Source organism: Pan paniscus, chromosome 7, assembly GCF_029289425.2.
Source record: "Pan paniscus chromosome 7, NHGRI_mPanPan1-v2.0_pri, whole genome shotgun sequence".
In the NCBI taxonomy this organism is placed as follows: Eukaryota; Metazoa; Chordata; class Mammalia; order Primates; family Hominidae; genus Pan; species Pan paniscus.
In genome coordinates, this window is record NC_073256.2 from 34,746,814 (window position 1) to 34,774,234 (window position 27,421).

General features: G+C 36.4%; 1 long non-coding RNA gene across 1 annotated transcript in view; it reads right to left on the reverse strand.

Moving 5' to 3' along the window:
- LOC134730966 (uncharacterized) overlaps positions 1-26,863 on the reverse strand; it is a 38,786-nt gene extending 11,923 nt beyond the window's left edge. Inside the window, exon 1 of the long non-coding RNA XR_010112912.1 lies at positions 26,708-26,863. This is a non-coding gene — a long non-coding RNA (uncharacterized LOC134730966). The remainder of the gene's footprint in view (positions 1-26,707) is intronic.
- Positions 26,864-27,421: the final 558 nt, after the last annotated feature.

Consider the following 27,421-nt stretch of genomic DNA (forward strand, 5'->3'; position numbering starts at 1 on the left):
AGTTTATTGCAAGTTTCTTTTTGACCCGCATTTGGTGCCAGGGGTTGGGGCCTCTGAGATGGCTGTGATCCATGTCTTGACAGAAAAATCCAAGGTCATGACTGGTATGAACAATGGCCATACAGGGCTGTTACCCGGGTTGTAGAGGTCGTCTCTCTTACCCTAATCCAGAACCGTGGGGCCATTAACATCCATCTGCTTATTATTATAATACCTCCCTTCAGGCCAAGCACACCTAGGAGAACAATGAGACCTGGGGTGTAAGTGGTGAGACAAGTATTTTGGTGGAGATGAAGGAACTGGGCATATAGGAGCCATTGGCTGTGAAGCTGCAGACATCAAGGGCAGCAATGGAGACTGTAGTTCTGCTCTTATGGATTGATGTCATCACTGCAGGCCACAAAAAGAAGGGCAAGGAGCAGGGCCAGCAAGGCAAGGCTACTGGTGCTAGCAAAGAGTGAGTGGTGGGCAAGTTGATTTCAACATACAGAACCAGCAGAGTCTCCCCATTTCCTGAGCCAAAGTACCAGGGACACTGTACATGTCTTTGCAAGGGATTAGACTGAGAGGTAGCACTCAGTCCCTTCCTGTCCAAACTCAGGTTTCAAAAGAAACTGACATGTAATACTTCTCTATTGTAAAATTTCCATTTAATTTGCTTCTGATGATTAAATCTAACTCATTTGGGGGAAAAAAGAGGTATAGGTGATTGATTGCCATGCTTACTGGGAAATTACATAATATGGAATAACCGCATTTAACATGCCCTGATCTATGTGACAATAAGGTCTATTCATTATTACCTCATTTCCCTTGGCTGCCCAGAAGGTACCACCTGAATCATTGGGGACTTTTTAAAAGGTGAATTTTTTTTTTCTAGAATGAGTTTAAAAATACCAGAGGCCTCTCTTCTTGATTTACTATAGATTGAATTGGGATTACATGTCTATTAGAAACAAACTTCTTGGAATAGTTAGAGTACATAATTTTTAAGGGCAATAAACAGAACATATACTGTCATTGCAGGAGAACTCCGAAAGAATCAGACAGTGTGGTCCTCTGCCAGCCATTAAATCTCTCTAAACACCCATTTTTCTCCTTTTTAAAATGAAGAGGTCAGAGAAGGTCTTTAAGGAACACCTTCTGCACTTCTAACAAACAAGAGAGGCATCAAACAACCATACTGTGTGTAAGGAGAGTGTTCTAGCCCATTCATGCTGCTATAAGAAAGTATCTGAGACTGGGTAATTTAAAAACAGCAAAAATTTATTGCTTATATTTCTGAAGGTTGGAAAGTTCAAGATCAAGATGGCAGTGGGTTTGGTGTCTGGTGAGGGTACAGTCTCTGCTTCCAAGAAGGTGTCTTCAACTCTGTGTTCCAGATGGCAGAAGGGCAGAAGAGTGATGAAAAGCTGTTTTGATGTCTAAGGTCACTAATGTCATTCATGTGGGCTCTGATCTTATGACTTAATTATCTCTTAAAGGCTTCACCTCTGAATATTATCATATTGCTGATTAACTTTCAACATGAATTTTAGGGGAACAGATTCAGACTTCTGCTGAAGTAGCAGACAGCAATAAGAAGAATAAAAGGTAGAAGGTACAACAGTGTAATAGAAGTATATTTGACCATATCATCAACCAGCTCTGTTTCTTTGGATTTAAATTTTGCAGAAGGGAAAACCTTTTTATTTTGCTAGGTATTTCTGATGCATGTGTTATTTTTATTTCATGTGGTTTCTATATATCATAAAACTAAATGTTTTAAACCAAATCTGAAAGCTTAAAATGTTATAATTTAATCTTAGTATATGATTTTCGATGATTTTATGAGATTTGATATAATTGGATATAATAATATATGAGATTGATGATACAATTTGACTTAATTTTTCCTTTTTGCAGTCCTGTTCTAATCATTTTTCTTTGATTGATTTTTCTTTTTTTCTGATTTTTTGCCCTCTAATGTTTTGATAATATCTCTATTTTCCCTCATGCTATAATGCTGGTTTCACAGAAGATGAGATTATATACTTTTTGAATATTTTCCTTTCCAGGCATGAAGACATGAAGACATTGATTGACCTTGGTGATTTTCATTTTTACCATTGAGGACTGTAGCTGTTTTTTTCTTATTCTTGTTCTTCTTTTGGTAGGGAGCCCATTTGTTTCTGTTATTTTACTATCTGAAAGTTTTTAGGCTCTTCTTTTCTTTAGAAATTCTTGAGTTTCACTGTAATTTGTCTGCGTTAGCCCTTTTCTATCCATCTGTCTCAGCTCTCAGTATACCCTCTCAACCTGGAGACCATTTCTTCCTCTCAGGTTTCTATCCACACTTTCTTTCTTATGCTCTTATTGTTTTTAAAAAATTTGGTTCTATGTTTTAGATAAGTCTCTTAGCTAAATATTTCAGTTCAGAAGTCCTCGTTTAGTAATTTGACCAAAGTATTCTGTTTAACTTTTTAAATTAATGAATGTGAGTAGATCTGATGGTATGATCTTATCTACATGTACTACTAACTCATTTTCTTCTGGTGCTAATTATTGTTGAGTTTGGTGCTCTTGTCGGAATGCTAGAAAGATCTCAAACTGACACCCTAACATCACAATTAAAAGAGCTAGAGAAGCAAGAGCAAACCCATCCAAAAGCTTGCCGAAGACAGAAAATAACTAAGATCGGGGCAGAATTGAAGGAGATAGAGACATGAAAAAAACCTCCAAAAAATCAATGAATCTAGGAGCTGTTTCTTTGAAAAGATTAACAAAATAGACTGCTAGCTAGACTAATAAAGAAGAAAGGAGAGAAGAATAGACACAATAAAAAATGATAAAGGGGATATCACTACTGACCCCACAGAAATACAAACTACCATCAGAAAATACTATAAACTCTTCTACACAAATAAACTAGAAAATCTAGAAGAAATGGATAAATTCCTGGATATATGCACCCTCCCAAGACTAAACCATTAAGAAGTTGAATCCCTGAATAGACCAATAACAAACAAGTTCTGAAATTGGGGCAATAATTAATAGCCTACCAACCAAAAAAGAAAAAAGCCCAGGACAAGAAGGATTCACAGCTGAATTCTACCAGAGGTACAAAGAGGAGTTGGTACCATTCCTTCTGAAACTATCCCAAACAAATGAAAAGGAGGGTCTCCTCCCTAACTCATTTTATGAAGCAGCATCATCCTGATACCAAAACCTGGCAGAGATACAACAAAAAAGGACAACTTCAGGCCAATATCCCTGATGAACATCGATGTGAAAATCTTCAATAAAATACTGGCAAACCAAATCCAGCAGCACATCCAAAAACGTATCCACCACGATCAAGTCAGCGTCATCCCTGGGATGCAAGGCTGGTTCAACATAAGCAAATCAATAAACGTAATCCATCACATAAACAGAACCAAAGACAAAAACCACACGATTTTCTCAACAGATGCAGAAAAGGCCTTTGATAAAATTCAACATTTCTACATGTTAAAACTCTCAATAAACTACATATTGATGGAACATAACTCAAAATAATAAGGGCTATTTATGACAAACCCACAGCCAATATCACATTGAATGGGCAAAAGCTGGAAGCATTCCCTTTGAAAACCGGTGAAAGACAAGGATGCCCTCTCTCACCACTCCTATTTAGCATTTCTTTTGATTAAATATTTATTGAGCTTCTATTCACACATGAGAAACTTCATGTTCTTGATTGAGAATGAAACTTCTATTCTCAGAAGGGACGCAGAATGTGCTATTGAACCAAGTGTAACAGTCCTTTAACTTTCCTCCATGTAGAATTTATTTATCCCTTTCCTTCAGGCAATCTCCATCTAGAGTACAAGATATAAAACACTGTGTACCACTCTCGCTTCAGGGTCTAAAGAGAGTGAATTAACCCCAGGACAGTCATCATCAATGCCAACTACCTCATCCAAGCCGAAGCCAGGAAATAAGGACATGCCCAGCTGCTCTCCGGCCCCTTAAGAGATCACTGAAAGACGCTCTCCTGCTTTGCCCCTACTGACTCCATACTTGGCACACCTCCAGAATTGTTCCACTTCCACCCTAGACGGGTTATATATTTTGCATGGTGTTTTCACCCCACCAATTAGAGTTGTCTTTCCTTTTTTCAAGAATTCAAAATTTATGATCCGTTCATGGGATTCTTTTGCTCTTTAGCCTTGTAAATTTAGAAATATTCCATGAAAATATATTTGCTATTATTTTAAAGACTTTATGAGCAGAAAAGAGGCAGTTCCAAATTCTGTCCTCTGGGACAGAACTGGGATGTGCATTAACTTTCTCACTCAATTTTGATCCACCACAGTATAGTTTCTTCTACGTCTTTCCACATTGTCCCCAAATGGCTGCCTCACTCATCATCAATGGTCATCACCAGGCTCCACACCCTATGAGCCTTGGTGTGTTTGTGTGGGATGAAAATGAAGTTTACATTTGAAATAATGACAGAGCAAAAGGGATTTCAGAAAGTAGCAAAATCTTCTAGTTTGTTGCATCAATAACAATTGTTTTGGATTTTTTTTCTTTACTACATTTTATTTATAATGTTGGATAAGTATAAAACACTACATATAGCATATATGTGAATTATTAAACATGATAATATAATGTATACCCATAAAACCAATATGTAGCCCAAGGAATAAAACTTTAACAGTACCCTAGATTGGTATGCTTTTTCCCACTTCCAATTTTGTTTATAAATTTGTCATATCTATTTTTAAACTTATTCACTTATGTATGTAACTCTAAACATCAAATACTTAACCTATGCTTATTTTTGAGTTTTAAAATGTATTATACTGCAATTTGTCTTCTGCATCTGGCTTTTATCACATTATGCCACGTGTCTAAGATTTATTCATGATACTACATACAGTTCATATTTGCTTATGTTCCATATTCTATTTCATAAATATGCAACTGTTAATTTTCCTGTATAAAGGGTACTCAGTTATTATTGGGTATCTATCTTAATGCCCTGTACTACTTTGAGCATTCTTATATACATGCCCTGGTGCATATAAGCAACAGATTCTCAAGGATATATCATAAGAGAGGAATTGTTAGATGTTAGAGTACATTAACTGTAACAGGGTATATCAGTGTAAGAGATAAGAGAACACAAAAGTTCAAAGATTAAAGAGGTGTTTTTTTCTTAAGGATTATTGAGAGCACAAATTTAGTGGGCAAATGGATATGATTCATGTGGTGATTCAAGAATCCAGCCTTCTTCTGTTGTGTGGCTCTTCCAACTACTAATGTCTTACTGTGATCTACATGCATTTTCAGAAGGAGAAAGTCTGTGTAGAGATATGCTTTTGCTTCAAAAGCCACAACCAGATTAGCACACATCACTTGTAGTCACATTACCTTGCCTAGGTGCAAATACATTGTCAAAATTAAGCATTAAGCTCAAGGGAGGCTTGGAAAGGCAGTCTATCTGCATGTTCATGAAAAAGTGGATGGATTTTGTGGTCAGCCATCAGTGTTTGCCGCCCTCTGCCCCTGGCCATCAAATGACTGTCTGCATTTTTCCCAATTTTGGAGTATATTCCCTTCCTCTGTGAAGAAGCTGATGTCTAATACAGACATTGTATTCAGCTCAAATTTACAACCTCTGGGTGGGGTTCAGCCTTCTACATCAGGTCTGCAAGTGAATCTCCATGGTCCAGAAACCTAATGAATGAAATATCAGATTCTACCAATGTAAATGGTGACAAAGAACAAGATAGCAATGACAGCAACAAAGTATTTCGATTAGTAAAGGGAAAACAGGAATTACTCAGTAGAAATTGAAGCATAATAATAATGCAATACTGTTGGACAGGAGTGGGAAGACATTCTTCCCTGTTAATGGAGAAAACACTTTGAACAGTGGAAATATATAATCTCTTGCTTTTTTGGCTTTGACTCTGTCTTCTGAAATGTTCTTCCTTGGTCATAATCCTCTATCACCACTGTGAACATAGGAAAGTATGCCCTTCTTGGGGAATGAGAATCTTTTGCAGCCTAATGTATGTGTGACCATCTGATGAGTTCTTCCTACCCACAGTACAAACAACATCAAATCATGGAAACACTGGCATTGCAGTAAAAAAAGAGTTTAATTCATGCAAGTCTGGTTACGCCTTGAGGGAGATGCAATTATTACTGAAATCAATCTCTCTGAGCATTTGGGGGTTAGGATTTTTCACAAGTAGTTTGGGTGAAGGGTTAGGGGTGGCTAGGCAATGGGTGCTCACTGTTGACTTATTGAGGGTGAAATCATAGAGCTGTGGGAAATGGTCCTCCTTCATGCTGAGCCACTTCCGGGTGAGGCCATAGGAGCCATAGGTGGGTCCTGTGCCACTAACCTTTGGCACCCTCTGCCCCGGCCATCAAAGGACCATCTGCATTTTTCCCACCTTTAAAGGATACTCCCTTCCTCTGTGATGCCACTCTGTATGCCAAAAGGAAAAGTCAAGCTTGAGAATCGAGTCATACAAAACCACTTCTCATTTTGTTCCTAAATAGATAGCTACAAAGATAAGAGTTTACATACCCCCCTCACAATTTGCTCACCAGGGAATTCCCTGTGGGCCACAGATGGGTCCAGGTGGAGCCATCAGTCATCAGAAATGGAAAATTGCTGAAAAGGTGTCTCCAAATGCCAGTCTTAGGTTCTACAATAGCTATGTTGTCTGCAGGAGCAATTGGAGAAGCTGCATATCTTGTGACCTCTGGAATAACGGCTGGAATTACATCTAACCTCTGGAATTAAGTTGACACCTTAGTAGAATTCAGGCTCCTCTATCCCCATAGCCTGGTGATTTTTCATGAGCTTTACAAAGGCAGCTGAGTCTGGGAGAAGGGCTTTTATCATTTAAACTATAAAATAAATATCTCTGAAAGTTATCTTGGCCTAAGCCCAAGAACAACTAAGGGCAGCTTGAAGACCAAAGGCAGAATGGGGGTGGGTCAGATCAGATCTCCCCCACTGCTATAATTTTCTCACTGTTACAATTTTTGCAAAGGTGGTTTCACATATTTGGGGTCTGAAGAGTCATAATAATTGTTGATTAGTCGCAGACTTTTCAGGCCAAACTTGAGGTTTGATCAGTAATATAATTCTCTCAAACATACAGATTCCTGGAAAATTTCATTATAGTCATATATGTGGGTTAATAATCATATCAAAATATTTTCTGGATATTGTACTTATTCCTGCTGTATTTATTTACTTTTTTTCAGTGCTCTCTCTCTCTCTCGTCTCTCTCTCTCTCTCTCACACACACACACACACACACACACACACACGATGGTGTATCTCTTGAGGCTATCTGAAACACTTGCCCTAGTAGGAAATGTACTTGCAGACTGCTTCCCAACCTTTAATGTCTTGAATTTATAAATTCTTTCTATCACCTGTAAAACATCCAGTTTTTCCAGAGCTCATCTCTATGTTTGTAGTACTTTGCTGTAAGCCTTAAGAAACACCACTGATACATATTGACATTCTGGATCTATACAAATGCTTCCCCTAGAACTGCAAGCTTAGTAGGCACATGGCTTGATTTTCAAGTTTTCAAAGGTGACAGTTTGGCAAGTATTTTCTCTGACACAAGAAAGGTATATAGCAATACAACCTGCAATACCTGCCATATCTATGTACTTGCTGTAAGCTGCCTAACTATTAAGACATTTCAGGATATTTTGAGTTATATAGCAAGCCATTTTCTACAGCAATTGTTATATTGGTTATAACAGATTAAACTTATAAATAAATAACACACAGGTTGATTCAAGTTGGAATAGCAGGGACTCGATTTATACTCTCATGTGACCTAATAACAAAAAGACAAAATACATGAAACATTGGCATTGAAGACATTGGTCATTCAACAACAACAAAAAACAGGGATTCCTGAGGTACAGAAAATAATGTCATAACACCTATGCATGCCCATCTTATTTGCTAGAGGGGCTGTCCAGATCATGGCTTATGGAGCAGAAACCCAGGCAGAACTTGGTGGAGGTAAAATCAGGAATCTGAAGAAGCCCAATTCTCTATTATACACTGCGTAGAACACTGGAGAGAAAAAAGCCACACAGAAAGAGAACTTCTTAGATGTGCAGACTCCCCTTCAGGGATTCAATTAAGTACTTGCAAAAAAAAAAAAAAAATCTCAGGACCCCAAACTCACTATGCGGAAGAGAAAAGTCAACCTTAAGAACGGAGTCAAAGAAAACCACTTCCCATTTTGTTCCTACATAGATAGCTAAAGACACAAGTATACATACCTCCCTCACAATTTGTGCACTAGGAAATTCCCTGTGGTCCCCAAGATCTTTACCCTAAAACAATTTTGTTGAATTTCATCCTGACAATGTAAATTAACAGCTTATCTTCACAGGTACAGGACAAAGGACAGAATTCAAAATCATCCCTCTGCTCACCTGAGACAACTACATATTTGTCTGCTTTCTCTAATCTGTGTTTAGCTTATGTAAAAATGCAGATTCACTGAGCATGAGAGGCATGCATAATTGACTGACCACCTCCTTTCAAATGTAAAATGTAGATTCAGCAAACGCTGATCAAAGACTCAAAAGAATGCAGCTATGCAATCTCGTGCCCCTTTTATCTATCTTCCCTCTCCTTTTTTTCTTCCTTCCCTTTCCTCTTTCCCCGACTGCCCACCCTTTCCCCTTTAAATAGAGAAGGCCCCAGGCTGTCTTTGGAAAAGCTTAGATCACACACATTCCTGTGGTTTTGTGTTCCTTTTTCCCAGTTTAAAAGGAAAACTTCAGACAATTTAAATTTAACGGAGTTTAATTACACAAGGAAAAAAAAAATTCATGAATTGGGCAGCCCCCAGGATCACAGCAGATTCAGATGGACTCCAGGGATGCCTCATGGTCAGAAAAAAATTATAAACAAATAAAGGAAAGCGGTGTACAGAAATCGGAAGTGAGGTACAGAAACAGCTGGATTGGTTACAGCTTGGCATTTGCCTCATTTGAACACAGTTTGAACACTCAGCAGTGTATAGGTGGCTGAAGTATGGCTGCTGAGATTGGCTAGGACTCAGCTATTGTTATGTGCACGTACTCTTGTTAGGTTTTCACTCTAGTCTACCTATTATGTTAGGTTACGGTTTGTCCAAAAGGACTGAACTATAAAATTACAGAGTCATTCTCTGGCCATATTTGGTCCTCTTTAATACCAGGCAGGTCCTCGACTTTGGGAAAATTAAACTCTAAAATTCCTGAGACTTACCTCAGTCATTTTCTTTGATTTACATTGTGTTGTATCAAAAGATGCATTTGAGGAAGGAATTTGAGGCTGAGGAAGAAACCTATTCAAAATGTAACCAGTGGGTTCTCTTTGTCCACTGTCTAGACAGAGCCAATTTATCAAGACAGGGAAATTGCAATAGAGAAAGAGTAATTCATGCAGAGCCAACTGTATGAGAGGTAGAGTTTTATTATTACCCCAATCAGTCTTCCTGAGAATTCAGGGATTTTTTTTTCTTAAGATAATTTGGTGGATAGGGGGCCAGTGAGTCAGTATTGATTGGTTGGGTCAGAGATGAAATCATAGAAAGTCGAAGCTGTCCTTTTGCACTGAGTTGTTTCCTTGGTGGGGGCCACAAAACCAGATGAGCCAGTTATCTATCTGGGTGGTGCAAGCTGATGCATCAAGTACAGGTTCTGCAAAATACCTCAAGCACTCGTAGTCAGTTTTATAATAGAGAAGTTATTCCCAGGAGCAATTTGAGGAGGTTCAGAATCTTAAAGCCTCTAGCTGTATGACTCTTAAACCATAAATTCTAATTTTGTAGCTAATTTATTTGTCCTGCAAAGACAGTATAGTCCCCAGATAGGAAGAAGGTTTGTTTTGGGAAAGGGCTGTTATCCCATCTTTGTTTCAAAGTTAAACTATAAACTAAGTTCCTCCCAAAGTTAGTTTGGTCTATGCCCAGGAATGAACAAGAACAGCTTGGAGGTTAGAAGCAATATGGATTTGGTTGGGTCAGAACTCTCACTGCAATAATTTTCTTAATTATGATTTTTGCAAGGGTAGTTTCAAAAAGATTAAAGAGAATGGTGCTCACAGATCACATAGGGTCAGGGATAATGCTCATTTCAAGGCAGAGTAGAAAGCCTTGTAATTAATGGGGAATCAGATAGAGTATTAGGAAGGGTCTTACCTTTAATAAAAATTAAAATTTAGCCCTAGAGTAAATACAGTGCAGGTCTTCCCTAACAAAGCTTACAAGCAAGACATGAAAGTAGCAAACTATATTAAAGTAATTTAATTATGTCTCACAGAAAAGCTCAAAAATATTTTTAGGAAAACAAAAATATTCAGCACCATCTGGCATCTAATAAAAATGTATCAGGATGAAAAGAAACAGAAATTACAACCTACAATATGAAAAAAATCATTAGAAAATGACTCAGAAACGACACATGTTAACAGAATTTATAGTTAATGACATTGAAATAGTTATTTTGGCTGCAACCTGTTAGTTTAAGAAGCTAAAGGAAAAATTGAGCATGTGATGTGAAGGCATGAGAGATGTAAAAATTACCCAAATCTATCTGGAGTTGAAAAATACAATGTCTTAGATTTCTAAAAATACATTGGATATGTTTGATGATAGATTAGACAACGCATAAGGAAGATTAGTGAACCTGAATCCATAACAATGGAAACTATCTAAAATAAAACTCTGTGAGAAAAGTATATAAAAATGAACATATAAACAGTAGCAACAACAACAACAAAAGCCCAGGGCATCACTGAGATGTGAAACAATTTAAGGTGGCTAAATATATGTGCAATTGGAATCCTCAAAGGAAAGGAGAGAGAGGAAGGATAAAAAAAAATACATTGAAAAATAACAGCTGAAGAATGTCCAAAATTGATGAAACATATGAATCCATAGTTCCAAAAACTCAACAAACCCCAAACAGAAGAAACATGAAGGAAACTACACCAAAGCACAGTATAATCAAATGCTTAAAGCTAGTGATATAGAGAAAATCTTAAAAGCAACAATGTAAAAAAAGATACCTTTTTATATAGAGAAAAAAGGATCAGGTTGACTGCAGTTTTCTCATCAGAAACAATGAATGCTAGAAGACAATAGGACAACATCTTATAGTACTGAAAAAAAAAAAAAACTATAAAAGTCAACTTAGAATTTTTTACCCAGCAAAAATGTCTTTAAAAGAACAATGACATAAAGGTTTTTCCAGACAGAAAAGTTGAGTATGCAAAAATTCAGTTTTCATGAGATAATGCTCAATAGTTGTGTTAGGCCATTTTTGCATCACTATAAAGAAACACTTGAGGTTGGGTAATTTATAAAGAGTGGAGGTTTAATTGGCTCTTGGTTCTGCTGGCTGCACAACCATTGTGTTGATATCGCTTGGCTTCTGGTAAGGGCCACAGAAAGCTTCCAATCATGGCTAAGGCAAAGGGGGAACCAGCATATCACATGGTGAGAGAGGGGGTAAGAGAGAGAGGGGGGGAGGTCCCAGACTTTTAAACAACCAGATCTCATGTGAACTAACTAAGCAAGAACTCATTTATCACCAAGGGAATGGTGCTAAGCCCTTCATGAGGCATCCACTCCCATGATCCAGTCACCTCCCACTAGGCCCCACTTCCAACACTGGGAATCGCATTTCAACATGAGATTTAGAGAGAACTAACCTCCAAATCACATTAATAGTTTAAAAGAATTCTCCTATATAAAACCTGGTATTTTATTGAATATTTTTCCTATACACTTATAAACAAGAGTAAGAGTGTTTGAATGTTTTGGGAAAAACTTTAAAGGTCATGAAACAATTATAACTTTTATCATTGATTATGATCATTTTGCACAGTTTCAACTTTCTCAGTCTTTTAGGATTCTGCACTACCATGCAAGCAAGAACTACCTGTCTCGCTTTCACCTTTAATTCCATATTTCATCTAACATTTAATTTTTGGAATTTCTCAAAGTAGGGAATTATTGTATAAGGTATATTTTTTTTCTAAAAATATGGATATACAAATCTCTTAACACCACATATTGAATAGCCCTCTCTTTGTTTATTCATCAGTAATGCCATCTGTTTTACATATCTAGGTTGCATATATAAATGAGTCTTCGCACATTTTCCAGTGCACTTAAGTGGTCATTGTCTACCCCTGTCTTACTACCATAATATTTTAATTAAGTTGTATGCACTAAATGTTGATATTTTAGAGGGAAGTCACTCTGCTTTATCATGTTTCAGGAGTATCTCGGCTCTTCTTCGTCCTTTGGTTGGCCACGTAAATCTAATAATAGGATAATAAATTCTTTCAGATTTGCACTATATAGAGTGAGACTAATTTATAACACGGATACATACTTCAAATCTCATTTTTAAGTTGAACTAAAGATTTAATATATATGTGTGTCTATACACACACACATATGTTGTGAATAAAGAGGCTAATATACATAATATATATATGCACACACTGTTGTGAATAAAGAGGCTAATATATGTTGCCATATGTGTATATATGTGTGCCTTTATTCATGCGTGTGTGTGTATATATATATAATATGTATTATATATATTAGTCTCTTTATTCACCACAATGTTTTTTGCCTTAACTCTGTTTTGTCTGATGATATTAATTAATCACTTACAGGTTTTCTTGGGTTGGCCTTTTTTCTTATACATCTTTTTCTACTTTAAAGTTTTCGTGTATTTATTTTATGCTTTATATGTCTTTTTAGAACACCATAAGACTAGATTTTGTAAACACTTTTGCTTGAACATGATAGTTCCTATTCTTTTAAACAATAATTTTAAATCATTTACATTTATGTAACTATGATATATTTGAACTGCTTTTACTATCTTACTTTTTATATTTCCTTTGTCTTGCCTTTTCTATATTTATTTTTTGTATTGATTTGAAAGTTGGAGCTTTTATAGCTATCCAGTAATCACTTTCCTTAAATCATTATCATGCATATTTAATTTCACCATGCATATCTTACCTCACCTTGGTTTAATTACACCCTCCCAATATGCAATGACAATATTACTCAATATTTTTTATATTAGTTATTTCTGTGGTAAATATATGTATAAATTAAATGTATGTGGTAAATATAAATATCAAAAAGTTTACTATTTTTAACCATTTTAAGTGTACATTCACCTAACAACAACCATGGTCCGTTTCAGAACTTTTTCATCTTCCCAAACTGAAACCCTATACTCATTAGCAATAACTCTTTTACTCTAGCACCTGGCAACCACCATTCTACTTTTTGTCTCTATGATTTGACTACTCTAGGTATCTCCTGTAAAGTGGAATCATACAGCATCTGTCCTTTTGTGAATATCTTATCTCAGTTACTGTAATGTCTACAATATTTACCATTGCTTTTAGAATGTGTCATAATTTATTTTTAATGCTGAATAATATTCCATTGTATTCATATACAACAATCTGTTTATCATTCATCTTCGGGTGAAACTTGATTTGCTTCTACCTTTTGGCTATTGTAAATAATGCTGTTATGAATGTGGATGTATAGCTATCTTTTTGAGTCTCTGATTTCAATTCTTTGGGGTCTATACCTGGCATTGGAATTGCCAGATCATATGGTCCTTCTGTTTTCAATTTCATGAGGAACTGTTTTCCACAGTGGCTGTATCATTTTACATCCCCACCAGCAACTTCGCGGTGAGAATGTAGAATCATGTGTATGGATGCGTAGCAGAGGAGAATATGATAGACATTTCAGAAGCACACATAAAGAATGACAAATTTACAACAACATTTTTCGAGTATGGATGTGTCCTCTGCAGTACTTATTTAAATGCGTTTTCCTTCCACATTCCACACAGAAAATGAATTTCTGAGAGTTTGGTAATGTGCATTTCGTGTATGTTCATATTTGAGAATGGCTAGTCAAAGGAAGAAGATGTGACATTCTATCATGAATTTAAAAGTAGGTTTTATAAAAGTGAGCTTTTCAATCGACTGAGCATCGAGTGGAGAAGGAGGGATTGAGAGTTTCCCAGACAGGCACAAATGGAAGGTGCCTTAAATATAAGTGGTAGAATTATTCTTGAGGAGTAAGATGCCTGCACAATCTTTCTTTTCTTCAATTTGCTATGGAAAACTTGTAAGAGAGAACATAAGATTACAATGAGCTATTAAAAGAAGCCCAAGCAGCTAAACGAGCGGCTGCTTAAGGTACATCTGGGATGATGGTGGGAAGATAGCTGTACCTACTGGTATTAACCAGGAGTTATTTTCTTGATGAAAACAAAAAATATATATTTAAACAGCACAGTAATTACTCATTTGAATTAATCATAAGATTGCTTTAAGAAATGGAATGTGGTAGGAAACCCAGTGAACAAATTCTGAATGCGTCAGCATCATTTAATGCCATTTCCAAATTAAAAAAATGTGAACACTAATACTGTTTTTTCACTATATTTATCTTTTCATGCCCAGTACATAACAATTCTTGAGCTCATTTTCATATTTTGTAAGTGCCACTCACTTTATAAGGTGCTCTACATTATTTCACAAACCTCTAAGAAACGAGCATGATCCCTACTCAAAATACATCTACTTCATTAAAGAGCATATACCAACTTGGGGGAAAGAAAAACATCTACCACGTTGGTTGGTGAAGGCCAGTTAGTTCTGGAACCATTTAAATAACACAGATGTGAATTTCATTTACTTAGGTTTCTGAATATACAGCATATGCTGATTTTGAAATCTAAACACTGGAAGAGCAGCTGTGAAGTGATGAAAGCGATCACATCATGTTAGCCTTAATCAGAATAGCTCTTGAGACAGTAATGGAGTCGATATACTGAAAGAAACAGCTGGCTTTGTTTTGCCTTAGAATTAGCAGCAATATGGATGAAACCCAGCTGCTGATAATTCTGATTAATTATGTATCAAACTAAAGTTTTCTTTTTTTTCCATAATAGTTGAACATAAAGTGTCCAAGGTTTTTCTTGTTTGCTTTTTTAATGTGTTAAGGACAGACACTTTCTACAGAATTTGATTTTATATATGAAATTATATAGAAACTGATTTAGGATGTGATGAAAGTTCTCCGGCTTCAGCATTCGAGCGTGCCTACAGGTAAATTTTGACCTTGTCAGTGGGTGACAGCTGAATTATGATTCAGCTCCTGTGAAAAATGATATGTCTCCAATATTAGATTAATTTCCTGTAAACTTTACTATTCTGCATTACCAAACCTTGTAAATGTCATCTTTATCCATCATCCTGAGGTATTTTGATGTTGCTTGTATAGTAATTTTGATTTCATTTTCAGTTTATCTAAAGCGACAGTTATTTCCCTATTAAATCACATTCTACATTTTTATTACAAATTTCACTAAAAGATCCATAATATGCCTTTGAAAAATTATGAATGCTTGTTTAGTTTCCATGTAAATTAGGTGACACAGGGATGACTAGGATGAAGCATCAGAAAATAACTATTATACTTAAATTAATATGTTTTCATACAATATACAAATAATCCATTGCCAACTGATGGGTAGTGTCTTCCATTAATATGTTGTTTTTATGTAATATGAAATTCTGAACATCCGAGTCGTAATGACTTCCTTCAAGTGTGAAGAACACTGAACAAATGCACATGGAATCTGGTGTTCCAGTCCTGGGACAACTAAGTCACTCAATTACTTACTATGAAGATGACACTCAGTTTCAATGGACCTCTATTTATTGGTTTACCAAAAACAATGTAATTAAAGTATCCATTTCAAAAGCCACTTTCAGTTCAAGTTCCAAAACGCTTTAAGTTTATTACATTTAAATGTAATAAACTTACATTTAAATGTAAGTTATTACATTTAAATGTAAGAAAAGTTTATTACATTTAAATGTAATAACATTTAAATATAATGGACAATTTTATTGTTTTCACATCTAAATTTTATACATAAACTTACATAAAATCAAAACAAATGTATCATTTCAACATTCATGTATACATTACAGACTACATGAAAATACAGAGAATGATAATCATTCTAGGTATAAAACATTGCAAAAGGGGCCACAATGCTTGGCAACCAACTCTACATCAGGTGATAGAGCCTCTTTCCCCACTGCTATAATCTGGACTGGCTTTATGACATGTTTTGAGCTATTGTTACAGCAGACACATTATGCCGGTTCTGAGACTAGGCCTCCAGAAGTCTTGGAGCTTTCTCTCTTGCTGTCTTGAAACTCTGAACTGCTCTGGCAAGAAGCCCGGGATAATCTATTGGATTTTATGAGACAGCTAGCCAACTCTGAACGCAATCTTCAGCTGGATACCTGGGTCTGGTTGAGATGCAGACAAACCATTCAGACAAAGCCAGCCCAAACTGTCAACTCATAGAATTGTAAGCTAAATCAACATTGCTTGTTTTAAGCCACTAAGTTTTGGGACACTTCATTACACAGCAATAAATAACAAATATAGTAATTAACACCAATTGAGAATCTATGATGTCAAGTATTAGTTCGGACATGTAACATAGGATGTCTCACTCCAGTCTCTAGGTAGGAATTATACCTACCCTCAGTTTACAGATGATGTTCATAAAGTATAGAGTTTACTTAACTTGCCTAAGTTTATAGAACTAGCAAGCTGTGTAGCCATAATTTTAACAATCATTCTGACATCAAGTGATGAAATCATAGCCATTACTTCTCTATGCTTAAATGAAACAAGTTAGTGTTTTTTTGCCTTACTCTCTATAATATAGTTGCATGCATACATGGATACCTCCATAGGTATGCATTTACAATTACTACCATCGGACTTTGTAGAACAATCTACCCATAAGTTCTCCAATTCAAAATTCTTGCATATTTAATGTATTGCTCTTATCAAGAAGGTGGTCATGTTGCTCCAAGAGTTGCTTTTCTTCAATTTCTTATTGCATGAGTGCTTGAAACAGTGTGTTTGTTGCTGCTGCCAGAGTTCTGAAGTCAACATGTTTGTTACTATATCCTCCAGCGTTGAATGGAAATCTGTTCCTCACTATGCAGGTTGAAAATTAAGTTGTAGTCCAACAGTAATAACAGTATCTGATGGTAACATTTGAACTATGTATTAAGTGAGGATTAAGTAAGCATTTGAACTCTCTTTTAAGATCTGGCTTCAGAGCACTTTTTTGGTATGTGAAAATATATTTTAAATAATTAACAATGGATTTCCCAATCATCTCTGGAATTTTTAAAATGTTATTCATAAATTTATTTATAGGTGCAGAAGTCCCTAACATTAAAAAAATGTATACACTTATGCATGTATAAATATTTGCCTGTTTATACATTTACATGTTATGTCCACATGACTTTTTATTTTAACTCTCCACTACTAATAACATAAAGATTCAAGGACAAGTATTATAAATTTAATAATTTCATATGATTCAATGGAATAAAAATCACTTTTTATACTTACATGGCAATATGAGTTGAATTTTTTATTTTTCCAAAAATAGTTTTAGAGAAACGTGATTTAATAAAAAAAAATAGGAAAAAGAAATCCCACTGCTGCCAATTCAAGGGCATGCTGCATTTGTTTGATGCTAAACAATAAACGAATTTTATAATTTATTTAATTATATTTTTAATTTCCGTATTAAGCTATTACACAGCATTGTATGATTTAAACCCACCTAAACAGACAAAGGCATATATGATTAATCTCCTAAAATTTTTTTTGAAATAGAATTCATTTTAATCATAATCACAGATAACTGAAGGTGGATGGGAAAAAATACTTTGTTCAGTTTAAGGATAATCTAACTGACTAACGGGGAAAATTCAGCCCCCGATATTTTACATGGGTCCTTTTCTATTTTCCCTCAGTGTCGGCCAGTCTGAGAAATAAAGGGAAAGGGTATAGAAGAGAGAAATTTGAAGCTGGGTGTCCGGGGGAGATATCACATGTTGGCAGGTTCCGTGATGCCCCCTGAGCCGTAAAACCAGCAAGTTTTTATTAGCAATTTTCAAAGGGGAGGGAGTGTATGAATAGGGTGTGGGTCACAGAGATCACATGCTTCAAGGGCAACAAAAGATCACAAGGCAGAAGGTCAGGGAGAAACCAGAATCACTAATGAACTTCCATGTCCTGCTGTGCATGCATTGTCAGGGTTCAAGAGCAGAGAACCAGTCTGACTAGAATTGGCCAGGCTGGAATTTCCTAATCCTAGCAAGCCTGGGGGTGCTGCAGGAGACTAGGGCATGTTTCACCCCTATCTACATCTGCAAAAGGCAGACACTCCCACAGTGGCCATTTTAGAGGCCCCGCCCTGGGAATGCATTCTTTTCCCACGGCTGTTATTAATATTCCTTACTGGGGAAAGAATTCAGTGATATTTCTCTTGCCTGTTTTCGGTAATAAGAGAAATATGGCTCTGTCCTGCCTGGCCCACAGGCAGCCAGAATTTAAGGTTATCTCACTTGTTCCCTGAAAATCGCTGTTATCCTGTTCTTAAGGTGCCCAGATTTCATACTGTTCAAATACACAGGCTCTACAAACAATTTGTGCAGTTAACGCAATCATCACAGGGTCCTGAGGTGACATACATCCTCAGCTTATGAAGATGACGGGATTAAGAGATTAAAGACAGGCATAGGAAATCACAAGAGTATGGATTGGGAAAGTGATAAATGTCCATGAAATCTTCACAATTTATGTTCAGAGACTGCAGTAAAGACAGGCGTAAGAAATTATAAAAGTATTAATCTGGGGAACTAACAAATTTCCATGAAATCGTCTCAATTTATGTTCTTCTGCTACGGCTTCAGCCAGTCCCTCCATTCGGGGTCCCTGACTTCCTGCAACAACTGACCAAATAGTTTTATCAAATGAAGATTTAGATTCACTTATTGCTTTATTCAGAACTGTCTATATTGATGAATTAAATATATGGTATTACACGGAATTAATTGTGCAATTTGCTAAACTCTGCTTCATGCTTCATTTGCATTACATTGAAATTCATGAAACATGTTTGCACACTTGACTGAGAATTATCCTTTGACCATAGCAAACATATTGTTGCAAAAACAAACCATCCAAAACAAAAGAGAAGGATTGGCACATATAAACCTATAGATTTGCAGTTGCTTAAAATGAAATTCCAAAAATGTAATTTTGCCAAGAAGTCTCCTGGTGCAATAATTAAATTTGTCTTTGTCTGAATTGACTAGACAGTCTTCTACACAAAGTGAAATTTGCCAGATAATTTAGAATACATTATTATGCCATTGCCACCTCTTAGGTTACTGATTGGCCTTTGGGAAGCCATCTGGAGGCAAAATCCCTCAGATCTAAATGTAGTTAAGATTACCTCTAAGTTTTTTGCAAGAATCCATGGGGGATCTCCAAACACTGGCATTGAAATTCGCATATAGTGGTTCACTGAAGAACACGATTCTAATCATCTTATTTCCTCCCCAAAAGAAAAGAAAGGAATTTCAGCCACAGGAATGAAGTCACACCATCTTTCCATTGACAACGGAAAATATATTTGTCTTCAGGAAATAATAAAAATTATAGAGTTGCACAAAAATGTGCTATCGCCCTCAGTTCCAATCTCTGCTGCTGATAAAGACATACCTGATACTGGGCAATTTACAAAAGAAAGAGGTTTAATCGATCTACAGTTCTATGTGGATGGAGAAGCCTCACAATCATGGTAGAAGGCAAGGAGGAGCAAGTCACATCTTACATGGATAGCAGCAGGCCAAAAGATAGCGCTTACACAGGGAAACTCCAGTTTTTAAAATGATCAGATCTCACAAGACTTATTCACTATCATAAGAACATCATGGGAAAGACCCATCCCCAAGATTCAATTATCTCTCAATGCATCCCTCCCACAACACATGGAAATGATGGGAGTACAAGATGAGATTTGCGTGGGGACACAGAGCCAAACCATACCATTCTGCCCCTGGCCCCTCCCAAATCTCATGTCTTCACATTTCTAAATCAATCACGCCTTCTCAACAGTCCCCCAAAGTCTTAACTCATTTCAGCTCTAACTCAAGAGTCCACAGTCCAAATTCTCCTCTGAGACAAGGTACAGGGTCTTGCTGTGTCACCCAGGCTGGAGTGCAGTGGTGCAATCTCAATTCACTGTAACCTCTGCATCCCAGGTTCAAGCAATTCTCCTGCCTCAGTCTCCTGAGTAGCTGGGTTTACAGGCATGCATCACCAAGCCCAGCTATTTTGTTTTTTTTTTGTTTTTTTGTTTTTTTTTAGTAGAGATGGGGTTTCACCATGTTGGCCAGGCTGGTCTTGAACTCCTGACTTCAGGTTGCCCACCCGCCTCAGCCTCTCAAAATGCTGGGATTACAGGCATGAGCCACTGTGCCCGGCCTGAAGTTATTTCTTAAGTGTAAATATTTTTTTCATTTTCTTCTTTTCCAATCTCATAGGGCTAAATAGATCATATGCCATATAAAGATTACTCAGGCATACACATATTCTGATCAACCAAATTGTGTATTATTGTGTTATCCATTGTAAAATATATTTATTTTCCACTTCAAACAGGTCAGTTTGGGCTTGAAAGCCAGACTTCACATTTGAAGTAACAATTATAGGCTTATATGAATAAATTCTGTAATATTTTATCCTATGGTATCTCCCAAATTGTCCAAACACCAAAAGCAATTTCAAAAACTAGATTTGAAGTTTTAAAAGCACACAATCATATTCGATTTCTACCATCAGTTCTTGGTTGGGTACAAAAATGAACAACATTGAAATGAAGGTAAAATGAAGTAATGACTTCCATTTTATTGTAAATATAAGCCAATTAATAGTTTATATGACAAGTTCTGGAGCCTATTTATTTGGTCAAATCCTGAACCTACAATTGCTAGATGTATCATTTTAGATAATTCATTAAATGCTGTCTGCATTCATTTTCTCATGTGTAAAAGGAGGTTAATAGTATTATATCATTTACATGGTGCTGTAAGGATTATGTAAAATAATGCATATAAAATGAATAGAACAGCATATGAAGCATAGTGATTAAATACTAAATGTTAACTATCAATAATATTACTAGTTGCTTATATAAACAATAATATATCAAAGTTTGTAACAAAGCAGCCATTTCTTCGAGTATTATTTCCAAACTTTGTGTGTAAGAAAAATCACTCTGTATTAGTTCCACTAAATCACATTAAATCTGCATCCACCGTCCTGTTGGAATGCCTGGAAATAAAAATTGCTAACATTTGCAATGGTGCTTCCTCACAACCATTGAACAAGGATCTGAGATTATCATGTATTTGCCCGAAACTTGGGAAGGACGCTTTCATGTTGAGGTTGCCATTGTCACTGATATCTCTTCTGTCCTAAATCACATCGCCCTTTAAAGTAAAATTTAAGCAAGATAATTTTTCAACAGTTTTGGGATTCAGAAAGGCTAGTTAGCTAGATGGACATGTCCCATGTCCGTCTCCTTGGAGTTTCTTTCCCTTTAGAGGATTATTGCCGGGAGTGGGACTTGGATACCCTTTACTGTCCTGCCAGCTGCAAGACTCATAGATTCCTCTCCAGGATTATAGTCATAGCGAATTTGCCCCATCCAGGGGCAGCTCCATGGCTGTGACCAGTGCAATCTGACAGGGCTCCACACTCAGAGACTTGCTGTTTGATGCTCGCTGGTTGCTCTCCTAATAATTTTAATAAATTTCCCTTTGAATTTGAACTGTAAAGTGATGTATGATGGGGGAATACAGCACGCCCTAGGACCTTGGAGCACTGACACACACACATGGTCTTGCTTTGGGGCTTTCTGGCCTTCCCTGTACTGGTTCTCAGCAGCTGGCTTCCCAGTCTCTGCCAGTGACCGCTGACACCCTCTATCCTCAGAGGGGTCCTGGGTGTGGATGTGAAGAAGCTCAGGGTTGGGCACATGCCCCATGAGCCTAGTTACAGAGTGGGGCCCCTGGCACTTGTTAGGGTCTATGTTCCCCTGTAAGTATTCCTGTGCTGACAGAGTGCAACATTAACATAAAATTTTAAAACATCATGACTGTTTATAGGGAAATCACAAAAGCAAGAATGAAGCATTTTTCCTCCTTTTTGAACAAGGGGCCCTGCATTTTTATTTTGCACTGGAGTCCACAAGTTATGTAGCCGACCTTGCCCCCAACTACGGCATGGTTTCTTTCTCTTGCTACTTTTTCTCACCCCATCTTTCCAGCATGGCTTCGGAAACCTATCTGTAGCAATTGAAGTTGTCTTTGAACTTTGTAATCTTTCCATGAGCCAAGGGAGAACAAACACATCTAAACAACATCCTTGAGTCACCGGATGGAGAAAACAGCAAAAATCAAAATGAAACAAAAGGCTTAAACTGAATATTCAACTATAAAAATTGAGTAGAATGCTTTTTGATTTTTAGGCATTTACCTGACTTGATCCCCAGAGCCAAAAAATGAGTAGGTATGATTTTACAGGTCCTTATACATTAAAATTCTCAAATATAAACATGGAGGTGTTTTTGTGTCTGCTCACTGTCATGGTTGACAAGGCCTTCAGCAACAGCACTCAGACAAAACAACCACTTACAGCTATGTAGAAAGGCTCAGGGCCAATACAGTGATTTATAGGAGAGGACACTGTGTCATTTAGATGAAGAGAATTTCATGAACACAAATCTTCCAAATGCTTCAAGGATAGGGGGATATCTTTTTTCCTTTGAATTAAGAAATATTGAAAGAGATACAAGTAAAGGAATTCTACCTTACTGAAAACATAGCATATGTGAAGTGACCAAATCTTCATAAGCTGACTGTTTTTTTTTTTCTTTCCTTTTGTGCTTCTAGTGCTGAAAGTCCTGTGTCCTACAAAACACTCCAGTTCCAGGCAAAACAGGACGATTGGTCACCCTATGTGTGTTGGTCGTCCTATGCATGTTATTTACTCTGCTAGGCCCACTACACAGTTACGTACAATAATATCTGTTACTAAAATATAAACAAAGGCCCAGAGACAAAGATGAAAGCTTCGTGAGGAATGCAAATCTATTTCTAGAAGAGAAAATACATTGGAAAGTGATGAATATGTGAGAATGTCACGTCAAGGAATGCTAACTAAAGTAGACCCAGAAATCCTGATTAATACTGAAATTCCGGGGTAAATGATAAGATATTAACTAGCAGCTCACTGTACAATGAAATACTGAGTAGGGACAAGTTGCACTGAAGTACATTAAGTTTAAATAACTTTATTTTAAGAACAACTCAATGCTAAACCTGGATGTAATATGTGAGATGATGTAATACTCATAAAAAACAAAAGTGTCGTGTCAAAGAGGTTTGATTTTAATTTGTGGAATTGTTTTTATATGATTTGTATGACTTGGAAAGCAAAGTCAGTTTTACGTTTGTTCTTTTAGTTATAGCTGCAGGTATAAATAACAATATTTTTAGCACAAGCATCTTTGAATAAAACAATGAATAATGTGTTTTATAGTTCATTAACCATGCTAATACATATTTTGCTAGTCAATTTGAAAAAACAGATTAAAGCAGGGTTTACTGATTTATTTTACAAAACTTGATCAGGAAATAAGAGCATGTTTTGATTACAGTATCCAACCGTACAACAAATAAATTCTTTTATTCTTTGCATTTTTATATGCCAGATTTTCTTTAGTACTTCTCTCAGATATTTTCCTAGTCATAGTAGTCTTTTATTTGTTTGTTTAAATTTTTATGGTTCAGGCTGGGCACAGTGGGTCACGCCTGTAATTCCAGCACTTTGGGAGGCTGAGGCAGGTGGATCAGAAGGTCAGGAGTTCGAGACCAGCCTGGCCAAGACGGTGAAACCCTGTCTCTACTAAAAATACAAAAATTAGCTGGGTGCAGTGGCAGGTGCCTGTAATCCCAGCTACTCGGGAGGCTAAGGCAGAAGAATCACTTGAACCAGGGAGGCGGAGGCTGCAGTGAGCCGAGATTGCACCACTGCACTCTAACCTGGGCGACAGAACAAGGCTCCATCTCAAGAAAAAAAAAAAATTATGGTTCAATACAAATCAGGATGATTTAAGACAAATTACATAGCAATAAAATACATTGCAAAACGGAAAAGTGATTTTCCTCATTATCTTAATTATTACTTCAAACGCTTTCAATTAGGCTTTTAATATCATTAATTTTATTCTTGATTTTTGTTTTAATTTCTTTTTTCATTTAGTTCTATATATTAAGAATAAATAGATAAAGCAATTAAGAATTCAGAAAGTCAACTAAACGAAGACATGAGCCAAAGGGAAACTTCCAAGAACCATGTAAAGTAACTTTTATGAAAGGCAATACATAGACATGAACACCTCTCTTACTTTTTATCCAACTACAATGCATCCACAGTCCGTTTTTCAAATTCTATTGTGGTCTAGCAGCAGGCAGGAAGGAGAAGACTACCACATTCCAGAAAGAAGGTAATTTAGCCAGAGGAATGTGGAATGATGGCAGAATTATGTTGATGAGAAGGAAACACAAAATTTCAACTTTCTTCTATGCATTTGCACAGAGGGCCAGACGGCGCACTTCGTTATGTCTTGGACCTGCCCTAGTTATTTCCAAGTCTTCCCTCAATTGTCATTGACCTTCATTCACACATGGTTTGTTGGCCACATTAGCAAGAACGCTGTGAACAGCAGTGATGGATGTTTCTTTACTGATCCCCTTCCTCTCCTCCAATTCTCAAGGATGAGTCTCAATGGATTATTAAATTATAGTTGAATAAACAATATAGTGGGTGTTGTTTAATGAGTTAACAGTAAAATGAACCAGAGAACTAATCAAGTGATAGCACAAACATTCAGATGTGTTTTAACTGAGTAAAAATCATTCCCTTTACAGTTTTATCACTTGACCGTTAATACAATTATTGGGTATCAACATAAATGTGTCTCAGATATTGTATGTGTTATGATGAAAGCAATCCTCTACATATTTCTATATATTTTTGAATACTTGTATTTTAATGCATATTACTATATATCTTTTTCTATATGTTTTTTGGCTTTTTAGGAAACAACATAGATATCTCCTCTTCCTAGGTCATGCGCAGTAGCTCACGGCTGTAATCCTAGCACTTTGGGAGGCCGAGGTGGGCACATCACTTGAGGTCAGGAGTTCAAGACCGGCCTGACGAACATGGTGAAAGCCTGTCTCTACCAAAAAATACAAAAAAAAGAAAAAAAAAATAGCGGGGCATGGTGGCACATGATTGTACTAGTCCCAGCTACTTGGGAGGCTGCGATGGGAGAAATGCTTAAATCTGGGATCCTGAGGGAAGCTGCAGTGAGCCGAGATCATGCCATTGTGAGACCCTGTCTCAAAAAAAAAAAAAAAAAAAGAAAGAAAGAAAAAGAAAAAAGATATATTTTCTTCCTAAACTTAGTATTAAATACTGTGCCCCCCATCACTCCCTTCTGTAAATTACTATATGGTTTCAGTTTTAAAGTATTGTAAGGAAAATATTTTATAAAATGAAATGGGCTTTTAAGAATAGATTTTCTATAACCAGGCCTACAATAAGGTACAAATTTATAGAAATTAAATTTGTTTTAAATGTGTTGTACTTTCAGAAATCTGTTCTATTTCCTTTACTCCACCCCCAATATTTATTCATTTCACATAGCACTCCTTCGTATTTGTTAATGAACACCCCCAGGAATAGGTGAAAGTGTCCTTGCATTGTAACCCTCACTATTAAATGAAAAAAAAATGCTTATGTAGACAAGGAATCACATTTAATAAATTTTGGTAACAATAAACTAAGGTCATCAAAGGAACATGTACATCTGCAGAAAATAGCCTTAGTGATAGATGATATCAATACCTAAACAGGGATACATTTGCAGATTACAATATTAAAGAAAAGGAAAAGAAAAAGATAGCTTTGGGTCATTGAATTATGTGTTGTTATGGTAGTGGCAAAAATAAGAAAAACCAAATAAATAAGACTTTGTCCTGGAATTAAATATACAGGATAATAAAATTTAATAGTAAGAAAAAGAAATTTCCACAGAGCATTAACCATATAGTATGTGTCAGTTTTAAACGGTGTTTTTTAGCATGCATATTACATTACTCATGATATCATGCAGAAAAGAGTTTTTAATTTATTTAGAACTTAAATAGCAAAGATATAATGTAGACTGTCCCATTGTCCAGGAAGCCAATCTTTTATTTATATAATATTCTTCTAAACCTTAATAATATTTAGTTTCACTATGATTTCCTGAAAACTTTTCTTCAATGGAAGTTAATGTGGTGTAATATTTAAGATATTTGTCTCTATCTAGATTTTTTTTTAGTTTTCCAGCAATGTTAACTTCATGAATAGAATAATCAGAACACCATTGTTATTATGCCCTTATTTTCTGCAAACATAGGAAACTAAAATGAAATAATAGAACATTTAATGTATATGAAAATTACTACTGTGTAGAAAAAGAGCATGATCACTGGTATCTTGTCTTGGTTGTTATAGTAGTCCATTCTTAGGCTGCTAGAAAGATCTGCCACAGACTGGGTAATTTATAAAGGAAAGAGGTTTAATTGACTTACAGTTCCACATGGCTCGGGAGGTCTCAGGAATCATGGCGGAACGGGAAGCAAACACGTCCTTCTTCACATGACAGCAGGAAGGAGAAGTGCCAAGCAAAAGAGGAAAACTCCCTTATAAAACCATCAGATCTTGTGAGAATTCATTCACAATCATGAGAACAGCATGGAGGTAATCACCTCCATGATTCAGTTACTTCCCACTGGGTCCCTCCCACAACATATGGGGATTATGGGAACTACAATTCAAGAGGAGATATGGGTAGGGACACAGCCAAGCCATATGAGTTGTTAATCCCTCCTTTGCTTACTCTAAAAATACTGATATATTTATTAAAAGAATCAAATACTAGGGCAAGTGATCATTAACGCTATTCACCAAATACTTTCGGCTCCCTCTCTTCCTAGTATAGAGCAGGATTTCAATTTTCCATACACACTGAAGATAGAGCCATGTGACAAGTTCTGCCAATGATTTCAGAGCCAAATATTTTAATTTGCTGCAGAGAGACACTGTAAGATGTACTATACTTTATGTTTGCTGCTGCCTACAAGTCATGGATTGAATTGTGTCCCCACTCCCTCAAATTCACATGTTGAATCCCAACCCCAGTTGCTCAGAATGTGGTCTTATTTGAAGATTGGGCCATTACAGAGGTAATCAAGTTAAAGTGAAGTCAGCAAATGCAGTGAGGCACACTCATTCATAAAAATGCA